Source organism: Helicoverpa zea, chromosome 8, assembly GCF_022581195.2.
Source record: "Helicoverpa zea isolate HzStark_Cry1AcR chromosome 8, ilHelZeax1.1, whole genome shotgun sequence".
NCBI lineage: Eukaryota > Metazoa > Arthropoda > Insecta > Lepidoptera > Noctuidae > Helicoverpa > Helicoverpa zea.
In genome coordinates, this window is record NC_061459.1 from 3,344,950 (window position 1) to 3,361,063 (window position 16,114).

The 16,114-nt window shown below is 34.7% G+C and overlaps 1 protein-coding gene across 2 annotated transcripts in view; it reads right to left on the minus strand.

Moving 5' to 3' along the window:
• Positions 1-16,114, minus strand: part of LOC124632484 (lachesin-like) — a 105,563-nt gene that overhangs the window by 57,358 nt on the left and 32,091 nt on the right. The gene's annotated exons all lie outside the window — the stretch shown is intronic.

The following is a 16,114-nucleotide window of genomic DNA, read 5'->3' on the forward strand; positions in this document are numbered from 1 at the left end:
CGTGTTGTTATGATGACATCGAAGAAGTAAAAGAAGAGTTCCAGTTCATTTAATTGCAAGACTTTGCGCCATTATTTCATTAATAAATTGATTTTGATTGATTACGCAAATTGTCATAATATTTTACCAGTTTAAAAACTACGAAAATTTTGTAGAATGTCCATGAAAATTTTAGAACCAAGAAAGACACCCATCAACGAACTTAAAACCCCAAATAGACGTCCCACCCAAAAGATCACACCGAATAACATATTCCATATTGAATAAACCCATTCAAAACACCGTTACACAAACATTTTTTCACACAATACACGAAGCACAATTATTTGTTGAACATGTTACAACTGGAAGTGACCTGAAAAGGACGACATGTATTGTTGGAAGGCGTCCGAGGCAGAAATTGTATTGTGCTCAAGCTCTTTATGTACCACAGAAACGTTCTGTTACCTATGTCTGTTCTTTGTCGCTGTCACCTATACAAGGTTTCTTACGTTCCGCTTGCACTGTTTTAGTTTGTGTTAATGAAGTGGAAACGTACTGGAATGGCCACTTTGGAGAGTGCACCTGTGTTGGGGTAACGAGGTAGGTAAGGGGCTTTTTCGTTCGTCGCACTTTGAATTTGGAGCTTCCTGTTATTTGGATGGTTACGAAGGGTATTTTCCAAATTGCTTCCTGATTTTATTCTTAGGTTGTGTAATATTCATGTTACTTCTTGATTGATATTGAATTAATGAAGTCGAATTCGTCTTTGTTTTTGAGCTAAAGACAGCTAATTAACACTTTATTCTGTGAAAGCAAAAAACGAAACGAAGTTCTTATAATTTAGTAGAGGGTGACGTTGTTACACTTTAATTTATTAATTCACTTCAGAAAAGTCAAAATTTATTTCAGTTTGTATTCAAAATTACTAGAACACATCCATTATACATCGCCTTGTTTACTTAAAGCGAGTTTGCAATTTAACTAATCCTAATGAAGTAATAAAAATAATTCTGGCAAAGGAAATAAAAGGGAGCTTGTGATTACTCAAAGAGACAGCCAAATCCTATCATTTCTTCGGCCTAGAATCTTTTTTCCAATTTGTCTTAATGTTAATGCTGACGAAACAAGATTCTCTTCACTTCGGGACCCGCCTTACTTAATGCCAAGTCCAATGTCGGTTGCTTAATAAAAAAAAATATCAAAGAAAACGTCTAACAACGAATTGAATTATGTTCACACATCGTAATCAAAGTGGAATAATACATTTTTTGTGAAAAGTATAATAAACGTGACATTGATAAAAATGAGACTGAAATTCTTAAAAAAAATGAACAAAGAGTGCGTATTTAGATTATTTTCGTCTGAAAAATACTAAAATACTAAACCCTTAATTTTATCCCGCCTTCGTGGAACAATCTCAAAACATAGACGAAATAAACGTTTGCTGACGAACAATGTTATTAAGTTTCCAATAATCGATTTTACAAAATCTCTTAAATTCAGCAAATTGATCATTCACCTCTTATATGCGTTATGCGTAGTTGTGTTGACTTATGACTCTTATCAATATTCTATCTATGTATTCTTTTGTTTACCAGAGACAGGAATCTGACATTACCTAGTTGTATGAGGCTTATATCAGAATTCTATCTGTAGTAACCAAAACAATAGATAGATAGAATATTGGGAATGGTCACTACAGCTGGACATTTGCAATAGTAGAGATGTCACAGGTGCACTGTCCAACCCACAGGCGAAGTTGAATGTCTAACACAGCAAAGCTATTTCCTCGGGGGACGTCTTTCACTAAGTTCCGTTTTATTACCACTATACACAAGTATATAAATTCAAAGGTAAGTTTAGTGTGTACTGTGTTCTCCATGTATTTCTACATATCAAAATATTGCGCTTGTAAAAACGAAAATATCTCAAGAGTAATTTTCATATAGGTATGAAATTTTACCAACAATAAATACAAAATCGTCAACATCCCTCCATAAACCCATCCACTCCTCACTCGGCCCATATAAACAGACTATAAAAATGACTCCTGTATATTGTCAATAAAACGATTTTATGTGATACTTGAAAACGTTTCCCAACAAATGTAATGCGATACATGTGATTACTCGATGAAGGTAAAATAGTGGTTACTTTGATGGCTTCGTACAAATAGAATGGAGCATTAGTTTGGTAAATACAATTTGTAATAGTATTGATCTGAACCAACATGCGCACAAACGCTCAGTTTTATGTACAGAAACGGGTCACAGGTAATATTTAAAGACCGCTTTCAAGTAGATTGATGGAAACAAGAAAATGTAATAGCCTACCGAAAACAAAGTACTTCAAAGCACAAAAGAACATGTACATGTTTCTCCTGCAGACGTTTTATTTTAAAATAATAATTTTGATTTATAGGTTGAGCTTTTCGTGCCAAGAGTAAGACACGGTGCATAAACACCGACTCCGCTAGTAGAAGTCGAGATGGGAACAACTCTAAGAATGCATGAGACCGGACAAAGTAGAAAAGTTTGCGTCATAAAGCAAATCCTTGCACCGGAATAATTCTCAAAAGTTGTTTGTGACGTGGCACGTTCAAGTTTATTCCCAACGGTTAAACTGGGACAATTTAGAGAGCATTAAAACTAGTAAGGCCTGCTGGAGCTCTTAACGCTATCAACGCTGCTGTAGATAATGTTGGACATGAACTTCAAAGCTGAATAATCAACGGTATTAACGTAGAAAATGAAATTGATTTTAATATAGAAAACAAAATAACAAAGAATTTCATAGTTGATGCTGATCTCCATAAACGCAATGCAAAGATAATAAAGGTGAACAAAGTAATGCTATTTGAGCTTTGAATCTTTATAAAAGATAAATAGGTTTCGTGTAGCTTTATGAAGACAAACATAAAACCTGAATAAAAACGAAATATATTTCTCTCATTTAACGTAGCGTAGAACATTTCAAAGGAATCTGTCGCAAAATAAATCCAATTCTAAAAGCTTAACTAATCTCACAATCTCGTAATGCAAAATCACAAACAACTTCGATCGTACTTCAAATTTTTTCTTTGAAAACTTGGAAAATTTAGATTTGAACTGTCTTGTTTACGAGTATTTATGAGTCTGAGCACACATTATTTACAAGTTTTCCCTGATCGAGATCTACTTAGATTAAAGCTGTCACGTTTGCCTCCAAAATGGCTTGGATTTAGGGACAGAAGAGTTAGAGAACTCATTTACATTATAACACCGTAAGTTGTGGCCGATGTAAAAACTTTACGATCTTCAACTAACTAAGTGAATTTATGGTGGGCAATATTTTTAGTTGGATAGAGCTTGTTAAGGGTTGTGATTTTGTGTTTTGGTACAATTTTAATTTCAGCTTTATCTGTATTTTTTTGTTGATTTAAAATTTCACTAGCATATAATTCTTAAGTAATTCGTTTTTTTCTGTATTTAAAATCATTTCCTCACTAAATATGGATGGCATATTATGTACATTAAAGTTTTCAAATACAAATACTTCTTCGACATAAACTTTTAAACGGCCAGTTTGGATTTTATTTCCTTTGCTTTCATATAAAAGTTTTTGTCACGGACGTTGTTCCGCCCGATTGAAACATCATAAAACTAGCAGCTGCCCAAACTTTTGTACAAAGAACTTTGCCCGAAATATTTCATGAATTCACGTGGAATCAAAACATGAATATAATTCTTCAAGGCTGTTTATTCATCCGTAGTTAATCAGAGTATCGTGGATATTGGATATTTTGATCAACAAGCTTAATATGTTGTAGGTACACAGAGGCTCGATCAAACAACATTAGCGTCGATTTTAGTAACGGTGATTACATGTGTGTGTTTGCTGACTTTAATTCCTTACAAATTGTACGTAGCCTAAACGTGTTAACATTATTAGACAGTGTCCTGATTTAGATTTTGAAACTCCTTTATCTCCATTGCGGACTACGTCTTGGTAACAATTATTTCATCTCTACATGCCATATCGTACATATCCTTTTTCATAATTTATTCTTCAGATTGACGTTTTTGTATGTCCGTACTAAATCCGATACTGAATAAAGCCCAAACGTGATGTCAAATTAACGATTGTCAATCGAATTCTCGTAAAAGCAAAATGTTGTTTCAAACCGAAATAGAGAACCGTCGCCACCAATTAACATACCAGACATTTACTAGTGAATAATAAAACGACTAGAGTTATTTTTGATAAACCATACCTTTGGGAACGTCGAATTGTCTTTTTAGACTGTGTTAATTAATCCGTTGTGTGCAGATAGAAAGATAGTCAGAAGCCAGTAAGTCTACCGACCAGTGTAACCAAGGGAAGGTTGCCCGGGTAACTGGGTTGAGGAGGTCAGATAGGCAGTTGCTCCTTGTAAAACACTGGTACTCAACTCTAGCCGACCTCAACATAGTTGGTAAAAGGCTCGGGAGATGATGATGTCGAAGCGCATACGTGAGACACAATCGATTTTCAGTTGTTTTATAAATAGTCACATACACCCTTAAATGTCTAGGAACTTCCACGTGTCGTTTTAACAAGGAAAATAATCTTCAATGACTTAGTAATTTCGGCTATCTGAGATATCTAATTTCTTTCTCTTCTTTTACGCAATATAATTCCCTTGTGAAAAAGGAAAAAGACTATAATTTCTTTGTTCATTTCTGCGTGCGGTATTTTATTTTAATGCCTTGTTTTAGGTAAATGTTGATTTTGCTTAATGAAATCTGTTTTACCTATTTTCCTAACCGGGTCGAGGTCGGCTTTCATTATAACTAGATGCGGTTGAATATCAATATTAAGCTTGAAACATCTGCGACCTGACCTTGGGTTGTTTTGGCATTCTAAGGTCATTTTCCGGACTTGCAGGCTGATATCCGTCGCGACTGTCGTACTAACTTAATAAGTAATAACATTGTGAATGTGAAGTTACGCTTTCAAGGTACCTATTTGAAATTTTTGCGCATCATACTCAACCTTGGACAAAATGTTGGATGTATTTGTTTTTCAGGAAACGGTAAAGCAACGTTCATATAATTTTATACATAACATATTTCGTATCATGTAATAACTTCATTCCGTTGCCTTTTTCCTTATTCCCGGGATTTTATTTGAATTCAAAAGCAAAATATTTCTGTAGAGACCATTACAATGATTATACGAGAAACAGAATAATACCTGCATTGTATTAAAAAGTTAAATTAAAAGTAGGTACAGTAAAATACATCAGCAAAGGACAATGCCAGGGTCTGGGCTCATAGTTTGCCCAGCAATGGGAGTAGTTCCAGGGGGTTCCTTAGTGCACTCTGAACACGTAATGCAAATCTTTTTGAAATCGCTCCCTGGGGTCCCGAGGAAAACCGGTTCAAATATTCTCCATGAAGAGTCACTTTACAAGGCCTGAGCCATTTGCCCAGTAGTAGGAGTGGTTGGAATAGGTTCTTTACTTCACTCTTAACACAAAATTAAAATATTTTTGAAATCGGTCCCAGGGTTCCCGAGAAAAACCGGTTCAAATGTTCTCCTTAGATAGTCACTTAACAAAGTCTCTGGTATTTGCCCAGTAGTGGGAGTGGTCAAAATAGGTTTTTTACTTCACTCTTAACATGAAAACCAAATATTTTTGAAATCGGTCCCTGGGGTCCGTAGAAAAACCGGTTCTAATATTCCACATGAACTGTCGCTTTAAAAAGCCTGTGTCATTTGCCCAGTAGTGGGAGTGATTGAAATAGGTTCCTTACTTCACTCTTAACATGACATTAAAATATTTTTAAAATCGGTCCCAGGGGTCCCGAGAAAAACCGGTTCAAATGTTCTCCTTAGATAGTCACTTAACAAAGTCTTTGGCATTTGCCCAGTAGTGGGAGTGGTCAAAGTAGGTTCTTTACTTCACTTTTAACATGAAATTAAAATATTTTTTAAATCGGTCCTGGGGTCCGGGTGAAAAACCGGTTCTAATATTCCACATAAACAGTCGCTTTATAAAGCCTGTGCCATTTGCCCAGTAGTAGGAGTGGTTGAAATAGGTTCTTTACTTCACTCTTAACATGAAATTAAAATATTTTTGAAATCAGTCCCAGGGGTCCCGAGGAAAACCGGTTTAAATGTTCCACATGAACAGTCTGTTTACAAAGCCTATGCCATTTGCCCAGTAGTGGGAGTGGTTGGAATAGGTTCTCTAATTCACTCTTAACAAGAAATCAAAATATTTTTGAAATCGGTCCCAGGGGTCCCGAGAAATTAATCTGATAAGACTTTTCTGCCAAATAAGTCTTACTCATATGTCTGTATATTGTCTCATATGTCTGTAATCTCAATGCTCAGGATCTCGCTGTCAGGATCCAGTACTGGAAAATGTTGGAATGGGTTATTTTTTTTACTGTGATTTTCAAATAAATTCTAAAAGCGTTGGATTCTAATAAGAACGGACAATGATTTTCTGAAAAAAAGGCAATTACCGCAATATTTTTGAATTTACGGTTTAAATCTACAAGGCGCCTGCGCAATGAGCTATCTTCTAGAAAAATCTTATCAGGACGAATAAAATAAGCTCGAACATGAGGTCAGGTCTTAACCTTTACAGTTTTGTGGTGTCTGAGACATATACTCGAATGACAAGGTTTTACTCGATATGAGTCCTACAATTTTTGAGAGTCACTCCCGATTTTTTTAGAGATTCGATCACCAGACCCTGGGCCGGATGACAAAGGAACCATTGAGGAAGTAAGCCCTTTCAAACAATAAAATAATTGTTGAAATCGGTTGGTAAACGACGGAGCTATGCACGTACAAACGTAAAAAGATTACAAATGAATTAAGAACCTCCTCCATTTTTGGAAGTTGGTTAAAGAAAAGTTGTCGTGTACAATACCTCGTATTTGTCAATGAATATAATTCATTTCAATTAAGGTACCTAATAAAAGTGGAATAGTTAAGACAAGCTTATTTTTATGTAATATTGAATAAGAGTCAAACCAGGTTTTTTCAGGACTCCCGGGATAGATTTCGAAATGCTTTGGTCTGGGACCTAATATAAGCCTATGGAACATAATACACTATGCAGTTACTGTGGGCAACACTTGAGCCCAACTTCCATACAAAGAATAGCATTGTCCTTTCCCTGCCATAACCTGCCTTATATAATAAACAGAAAACTGCAGTAATTCTGCAGAGTTCGCTTCTTATTACAGAGTAATATTTCCAAAGGAAGAAAAGTCACGAAAACTTACACAAACAAATAGAAACATTGTAACTCATTATAACTTTGCCTATAGGCAAACATGAACCTGGTATGTTGGCCATAAAGTTTTCCTCCTTCAAAGGATGAACTTGCCTTTATTACTTCAAAACGTCTTTTAAAATAATGAGACAACACCTTATTAAGTATTTAACACTAAACAATTTAAAGTATGGCTGGTATTTTAATTAAAACTCATTTTTTTTGCCAGTGAAACATTGATCCGATCACGATAACAAAGCGATTTTTGAAAAGTCTAACTTATCAGTTATGGGTACAAAGGGTTAAAAGTTATGGGTAAAAAGATGAAGAACTAAAAGCGTAAATTAAGACAAACATGTACTGAATAACCTTTATTTGACCAATGTAAACCAAATCACGGTAGCCAATACTTTTCAAAATTATCTTGCTGATCTTCGTTTGACCTTTTAAGCTAAAATTAGAAATTTGAATCTTACCAAAGTTTGAAAAGGTCAGGGTTTGTTCCTACCTACCGAGATATCTTCAAATATATATTTAAAAGATGTATTAGCTTTAAGAGAGGCAGTATTCATTATAAATTCCTCTTGTATTTTTATAAAGGAACTGCCTAATTCATGCCTCCTATACAGCATTCTATTTTAGGCGAAACATTCGTAAGGTATTAAGTATTTCTTGAGTTATTGATATTTTTTTTTTAACTTAAGAGAACGAATGTTCAATTTGAATTCGAAAAAGTTCTTTTTATATAACAGTACGCAATCAAACAGTACAATTTGCATTAAGATACAATAAGTTGTATATACTTTCAGCTAGTTTATATTTACGTAATTAAAGGACCAATTACCGGTCTCTAGCTGTTACTATTTTTAGGTAACAGCTACTCTATATACATAATAAGATAATCATACATACGTATATAGTTCACATTCAACCGGCATATACGTAGAACGAACTACTTGAGTGAAGTGCCTGTCGTTCTCACTCTCAAAGAAAAAAGCGCGTGAGCCATGCATACAGAGTTGCCACCATTTATCATACGGAGATACATTCCTTTTCACGCACGTAGATGGGGTATTTGTATTATTGCGGAGCTTAGAAGTGTTGGAATAGACGGAGAATGGAAAGAAACGTAACAAAAAATGAATGAGGTATCATATTAGGTATATTTTTTGTGGTGTTTCAAATAATAATAATATGAATGGTTTTGTATTTTTTGGTGAATAAAAATGACGAAAGACGTAATACATATAAACCATTTTTGGTGTTTACGGGTTCAATTAAATCTCCCTGTTATGCCTCTCCTTACCTATTTCTTAAACCATTCGGGTAGCTCAAAGTTTTTTTTCATTCTACTTACTCTATCTACATTCCTATAGTAAGATGTAATAAAATAAGTCCAACCATGTCACAATATACAAAAAAATAGCTAAGAATAAGTACATTTAAACAGGAAACGTGTGAACACGCTCCGTAGTTGCTCAAGACGTGACAAGCCAGCGCTCATTCGGGAATCAGGGCAGGAAACATACATGGAATATCAAACGCCATTGTAGTTCCGTGAATATTCCCCTACTATTGATACGAGCGAACTTATATATAAAAGGGGAAATATATTTGAAAGAAATACGTGGAATACGGCTAGATAATACGAATAGAATGCTTGTGTTATGATAGTGTTCGGTTGAATTTTTTCGTTGGTGCGTCATTTGGATATTTACTTCCAAAATTGTTTCTGTCAGTTGTTGTTTTACTGGGGATAGAATTTTGGCATAAGCCTCTTCTTCATTAATTCCTGGCTTTGCAGGAGTGCAGTGCTGATACTAAATAGACTACACTATACATTTAAACCTTTCTCTTCAATCATATATTTCTATGTATAAAAAAACGGCATCAAAATCCGTTACGTAGTTTGAAAAGATGTAATTATGCATAGGGATATAGGGACAGAGAAAGCGACTTTGTTTTATTCTATGTAGTGGCGTCAAATGCGTAATTCCGATCTCTAGTAAGCAAATCAACAGATAGATAAAATATAGGGAGTGGTCGTTAGAGAATGTCTTATCCACAATTCTATTTCGGAGCTTTTAGTGCAGTTGTTCTACTAAATAGATATGAAGTAAAATCGATGCCTATCTTAGTTGTCTAGGGCTTGGCCTCGTCTCACTAAAGTGGTCTAGAGGTCAAACGTGATTGTTGAAGAAGGAGTCTTGGAATCGATTCCCGGAGCTGTCTAAGTATTATCAAGACTGTGTATTTAAAGCAAAAATTCTAATAATCTTAAAATTTCCAAGTCATTATTTGAATAGAAGTCAAAAACGTTACTGAAAGAATTTAAGCCTCCATTAAACATTTGCCTTTCTTTTGCCTTATGTGTATTGATTCCATCCTACATAACTTCAATACTTTTAAATAAAACTACGTTTACCGATTTTATCGCAATTATATACTGCTATTTAATCCCGACGTTTCGGATCCTTTACAGCATCCATTGTCACGGTCCGTAGTTTTATTTAAATGTCTAATATTCGCGTGTCAGAATTCAAAACTTTTATATATTTATATCTCTATCTTTCATATCGTCGTTTTCAATCTGCACAGTCAAACCAATATTAACCAGCACAAACATAAACTGTTCATTACCAATAGCCAGTCACACAGTCCTTCGGAAGATCGTTAGAATTTTTACAGCCACTAACGTGACTGCGGCGTCAACTAAAGTATCGATTGATGACCTAAATGTCACCATGGCAGAAACTGCTCTCACTATTTTAAGTTCGCCAGTTTGACAAACGGGCTTTTGAGAGGAAATGACGGAAAAAGCCGTAAGACCTTTTTTTTTGGATGATGGTATTTTTGGAAAGACTAATTGGTTTTGTGTTAGTGTGTTTTGAAACTGTCATAGGTCTTATATTTTTTGCAAAATGTGGAGCTGCAGTTTAATCTGTATTGGAATCAGTTAATACTTTGATTGCGTCAAAATTTTCATTTAAAGAAATCAACATGTCTTATACAGACGTAAGGTTTAAAACATGGGTTCATATATTGACACATCTTCGTGTAGTTCTACATTTTTATCAGTAACTAATATTTCAATGAAAATTTTTAATGCTACAACATTTTAATCCACATCGAAACCAAATAAAGGCTTATCTCAAAAATAAACAAAAGCAACACGACACGAGATCAAAGTGACATCTCTGTGTCATGTCGAGGAACGTTGTGACATCACTTGATATGACATCGTCTGGGCTCATATTACCCTGACAACGTCTGACGGGAGATACGGAATAATTATAATGTTACCTAAGAATTATGGTAGGGGAAATTATGAGCTTATGTGTAGGTATAACCTTACGACTGATACAGTAACTTGTATAGATTAAAGTAATATATAATGTTTATAACTTCTAAATTATAGAACTCGGAAAAAATGATTTACAAACCACTTACCTACGTTCTTCCAAGCGTATTTAGATAAGTTTTATTTCTTCATCTAGTACGTAAGTTGCGTAATTAGACAAGACACAGCGCGTTCAAAATACTTCCTCCAAGAAATTCAATCAACATAAAACTATCACTTGTCTAAAATCCGTATTACACTGTACCTAATCCCCAATTCTCATGCAAAATAACAATGATACGCATCAAGGGAACTAATTCCGTCACAAGCCTCACAAACTGGCTCATTATACTGAAATATTCCTATGTTTATTCTACTCGTTAATACAAACGCAATAACTTGAAGATTACGCCCACTGGGTGGCGTCGAGGCGTCTACGAAATGACTGTGATTATTCAAAAAGACTCGGTATTTTTTGGGTTCCGTACGCAGATTACGGGCATTGTATAATTCGACGATTTTGTCAGCCTGCGCTCGGCCTTCAGAGGTGCGGTTGGTTTAGAAAAATAAAAGCATGGGATGAAAATTACGTTTCACAAGATCGGTGTCTTATGTAGTTCACTAAATTCAGTACAAGAGTTTTTACATGGTTAAATCAAAATTCACATTTTATATCAACATTGTAAATCATACAGATTAATTATCTTTGTAAAATCTTAAAAATCATTACGGATAGCTGTTCAACAAAAATAAAATCGAAATTCTTTTTAATCATTAGTGAGTCATCAGTAACGTCAAAAGCGCATAAAAATCACCACGGAACCACCAAAAATGAATTCCGCTACATTTAATAGCAGATTTCCCCATCTGGCAAAGTTTTGGCATTATATCTCGGAATTATTTGGATTTTTCAAGGTTTGCAAGAAATCTAATGCGGTGTAAGCCACTCAAATAACCTTGTTAATTAGTGAGATGCTCTCAAAAGACAGTTAAAAGGATTACAAGCAACGGGTTTAAAACAAAATTGAGTTGCTTCATATTTTTGATGCACTGCGAAAGTATTGTTCGAGGAGTAAAGCGATTTTCGCATTTTGTCGGGAATAAAGGGGATGTATAAAATGGGACTTAATTTTCTGAGAGAAAAATAAAGGGATGAGATTTTTTTATTATCTTTTAAAGAAGAGAGCTTAATTTTTAGAAAAATATTACACTAGGAGTTTTACTTGCGAGGAATTTTAGCCGCCGTGGATATTTTACAGATATGCTTCAATTACATACGTTTTATGAGTAAATTGAGTGCATTTAACTTACATAACCTTCTACTATTATAAACGCGTTCTAAAAAGATTGGAAAAGGTTTGTTTTTAGGGATGAAAAAAAAGAACTAGTGTTATATAGCTCATATAAGATATATCTACGTCTTGAAAACCATAGACCTTATATCCAAGTGATTGGAGTAGTTAGAAGATAGTCAATTGACAAGGTTAAAGAGTTCTATGTAATATTGGTCTTTATTCAATTCTGGAACTATAAAAATAAATATCACACTGAAAAATCAATTACACATAACAGTAATACAGCAATAAAACCCTAACAATCTGAAATAAAACGAGCTCATAATACCAGTGCAAACATAACAATCTGGTATGATCTAGTGTTGTCTAGTTAGCAACGCGATCGGTCCCCAAGCGGTGCCTGGAGCCAAAACTAACATAAATCTAAAGCTATTAATATAAATTACTTACGATTTACAATCCCTTTGGGGTGTTAAATTACAGTTATTTCCCTTGCTGTATAAAGGCTTTATCATAACAGACCGGACTCCTAACGTGTCGGCATCAATTTTAATTATTTATTATTGTGAGAAATAAATGAGTTGGCCTTCGCTTAATGGGATCGGATTAATTAGGGAACGATTTTCGGTGAGTCGTTTTAAAATGTCCAAGTAATGAGGTTTGATGTTAATTGAATATGGATTTATTTTTGCGTTAATGTTGATGAGTTTTTTTTTTTTGTGAGTAATTGGATTTGTCTTCATCAATCACTGACATTTGTGTCAATATTTTAAGTTTTTAGTTTCGAAAATAGACACAAAAATTTCTTTCAATTTAATAATCGGTATGAGTTATTAAGGCTCTTAAAATGTCAAGCGATGGAGGATTTTTCCATTCCGAAATACATTTCGCACATAATATAATCTTTATTTTCACAAAATTCCTTTTTTGATGACAGTTCGGAAGGACAAAGCAATTTTACAGTGTACTTAACCTGCCAACAAGAACCTTGCATGACAAACCTTTGTCAAAAACATAAAACATTTTTCTCAGGGGGCGTTCTGGAACTTTCCATAGAATGCAAAAAAAACCTTCACAAATGAAGCTATTTACATTTTCTAGTTAAAATCGACATTGCAAAAATGGTTTTATGATATTTCAAATTGGAACGAGGCGAACATGTACCTATTGCATTTTTTTTATACAAGACATGTTTTATTCTATACAGAATAAACATTATTTTGTAGTCTATTCTTATATAACAAAAAGGAATCATTTTTTGGTTGTTTATTAGTCTGTATCCCAAAGGCTCCGAAACCATTGAAACTATTTGAAAAATTCTCTCACTGGTAGAAAGCTACACCTTTCCCTAGTAACATAATCTATGTCTTATCTCAGTATGGTTAGTAATTCCGCGAGTAAAACTGCTGAAAAAGAGCAAGTAGGTAGTGTTACAATATTCTCCATGTTACAAAAATCAAAATCATCCTCCGAGCCTTTTTCCCAATCATGTTGGGGTCGGCTTCCAGTCTAACCGGATTCAGCTGAGTACCAGTGCTTTACAAGAAGCGACTGCCTATCTGACCTCCTCAACCCAGTTACCCGGGCAACCCGATACCCCTTGGTTAGACTGGTGTCAGACTTACTGGCTTCTGACTACCCGTAACGACTGCCAAGGATGTTCAATGACAGCCGGGACCTACAGTTTAACGTGCCATCCGAAACACAGCCAATGGTGTCTAAGATATACTTAGAAAGTACATACAGACTTAGAAAAGTTGCATTGGTACTTGCCTGACCTGGGATCGAACCCGCGCCCTCATACTTGAGAGATTGGTCCTTTACCCACTAGGCCACCACGACTTTTTTACAAAAATCAAAATAACAAACCAAAAACGCAAAACATTCAGGCATTCGCCGATTGAAAGAGTTAATCAGGATTGCGTGTTCTTAATAAGTGTTAATTATAGTAATGAACGCTAGGCACTCGATGCAGAGAATTGAATGCGGTAAAACAATTGTGAAACTATTCGAAAACTGGCTTAATGTTGTAGTACTGTTTTACAAAAAACATGTTTTTCAATATGACGTTCTGACATTCTTTAAAAAGATGTCAGACATCACTGGTTGAAAATCGATAGTTTTTTGTAATACTAAGTACTTATTCCTAAATGTAGTTAAACTGTTGATTCTTATTGTTTTTGAGACGAGAATCAGCGCTTTTTAGTATTATTTGATAGACTCTTTTAAAAGGAATTTGATTTAAAATCATTAGTAAGCTCAAGATTGACCATGTCAAATCGGTTTTACATGCTAAAAAGTGACATAATGCGTAGTAAAACTAACTAAAATAAAACCTGTTTATCGATCAGGCCTCTTTTGTGTACTAGGTACTTACTTGGTACTATAAATTGTGCTCCTGCTAGACAGAAGACCGCAAACCGCAGCGAATTTTGGGTAAAAGCCAACGAACGTATATAATGTCATGTGATTTAAAAGAAAGAACAACTCAATTTGTTCAGGATAAAAGGAATATAAGCAAAGTAGAGCTTTTGCATAAAGTAGTATATTTCTTTCTATTTATACGATTAAAATACTATACATATCCTATTATTGAACTCGCATACCAACTTAACCTTATTGGGGACCGAAATAAAACTGAGCAGTGAAATAAATAATGTCGGGACACCTTTTCACACACGGTCGGTTAGCCCCATGGTAAGTTATTAATTAACTTGTGTTATGGGTGCTAACACAACTGATAAACTACATATAGCTACATATATACATATTTACAAATACATATTGTAACACCCAGACCACGGCCAACAAGCATGCTCATCACACACATGTCGACCGAACCGGGAATCGAACCCGGGACCTCAGGTTCGGTAGTCCGGCATGGTGACCATTGCGCCATCGAGGTCGGCAAAAAAAATACAAACATTTAGTAACCAAATCAAAATGAACAGCAATACGAAACAAATTAATATCAAAGATTTGGAGCAACCTTGACCTATGCCAGTAACTTAAAGCATTACAAAAAGGAACCAAACAACAATAGCTCACTGTAATTCTCTTTTTTAATACCCCATGTTTTACCTTTTCCATTATATTGAGTAGGAAAACGATGGGTCACAGAATTAGATTATGTACTTATGTGATTAACACATTTAAGGGGAGCCCATGTCCTAGTCAGGAGTTAAGTATACAGTGATGAGTAGGTAATTAATAAAAGGGGACAGAAATTAGATGAAGTTATTGGGTCATTTGTAAAGTTAAAGACGGTGATGAATAATAGGCTTTCTTGAATATGTATAGAGTATCAATATTTTAGCTACCAATTGCGTGTTTAATTTGAAATATTACTACTGTTCTTTACAGTAGTACTTTATTGTTTAGAACGAGGGGAGGTTGATCCGTTTTTAATGTCATAAGGGAACACTGTTATGGTAAGCTTGAACGGACCACCAATACATGGTGGTCCTGTCAAAATCAACTTATAGGCAATCTTAAAGGTTTCTCTGAATTAAAGTACTTATGTATAGTGGTGGTCTTTGTGGAAAGAATTTTACCTGCTACATCTTATGACTTTTGATCAGATTACCAATACGTTTTACCTTCAGTCATCATCAAGTAGTCGTAAGCAGTTACTTAGCGTCTCAATAAAAAAAGGTCATTGCCCTGATGACCTAACTGGTATACCGGGCGTAGAGCCAAAGATACAGAGATTTAGATTCATCCCAAATGGGTACCCTCTGAAATATGGAGCCCAGCCGTTGCCCAAATCGCGTCTATTTTTAGAAACTACACAGCACTCCCAGAAAACGAACGTGCAAAATAAAAGTTTTGCAGTTGTGCTGAATGCAAAATAGTGAGACCATATTTGGGGATCGGTGGACGGAGAAGATTTTTTGAAACCCGTTTGTAGCTATGAGACTTTTTTGACCGGTTGCTCTAAAATCATTGATCTATGGAGTTTCATGCTGGATTTTTTGAGCAAGACTGTAGATTCAAAATAATTGAGTGTTACTTTTAAGAATAAGAATAAGAATAAGAATAAGAAATTTATTTCCAAAAAAGGTACATTTTCTGTTATCATTAGCCCCAAACTAGGCAAAGCCTGTATCTTGGGCGCTAATTTAGAGAGGGTTTACCAATACAAATTACTAGTAATACAAATTTGAATTTTACTTAAGACTAATTAAAATTAAAATAAATTTATAAAGAAAAAAAAATGTTATAAAAATTTAAATTGAAACT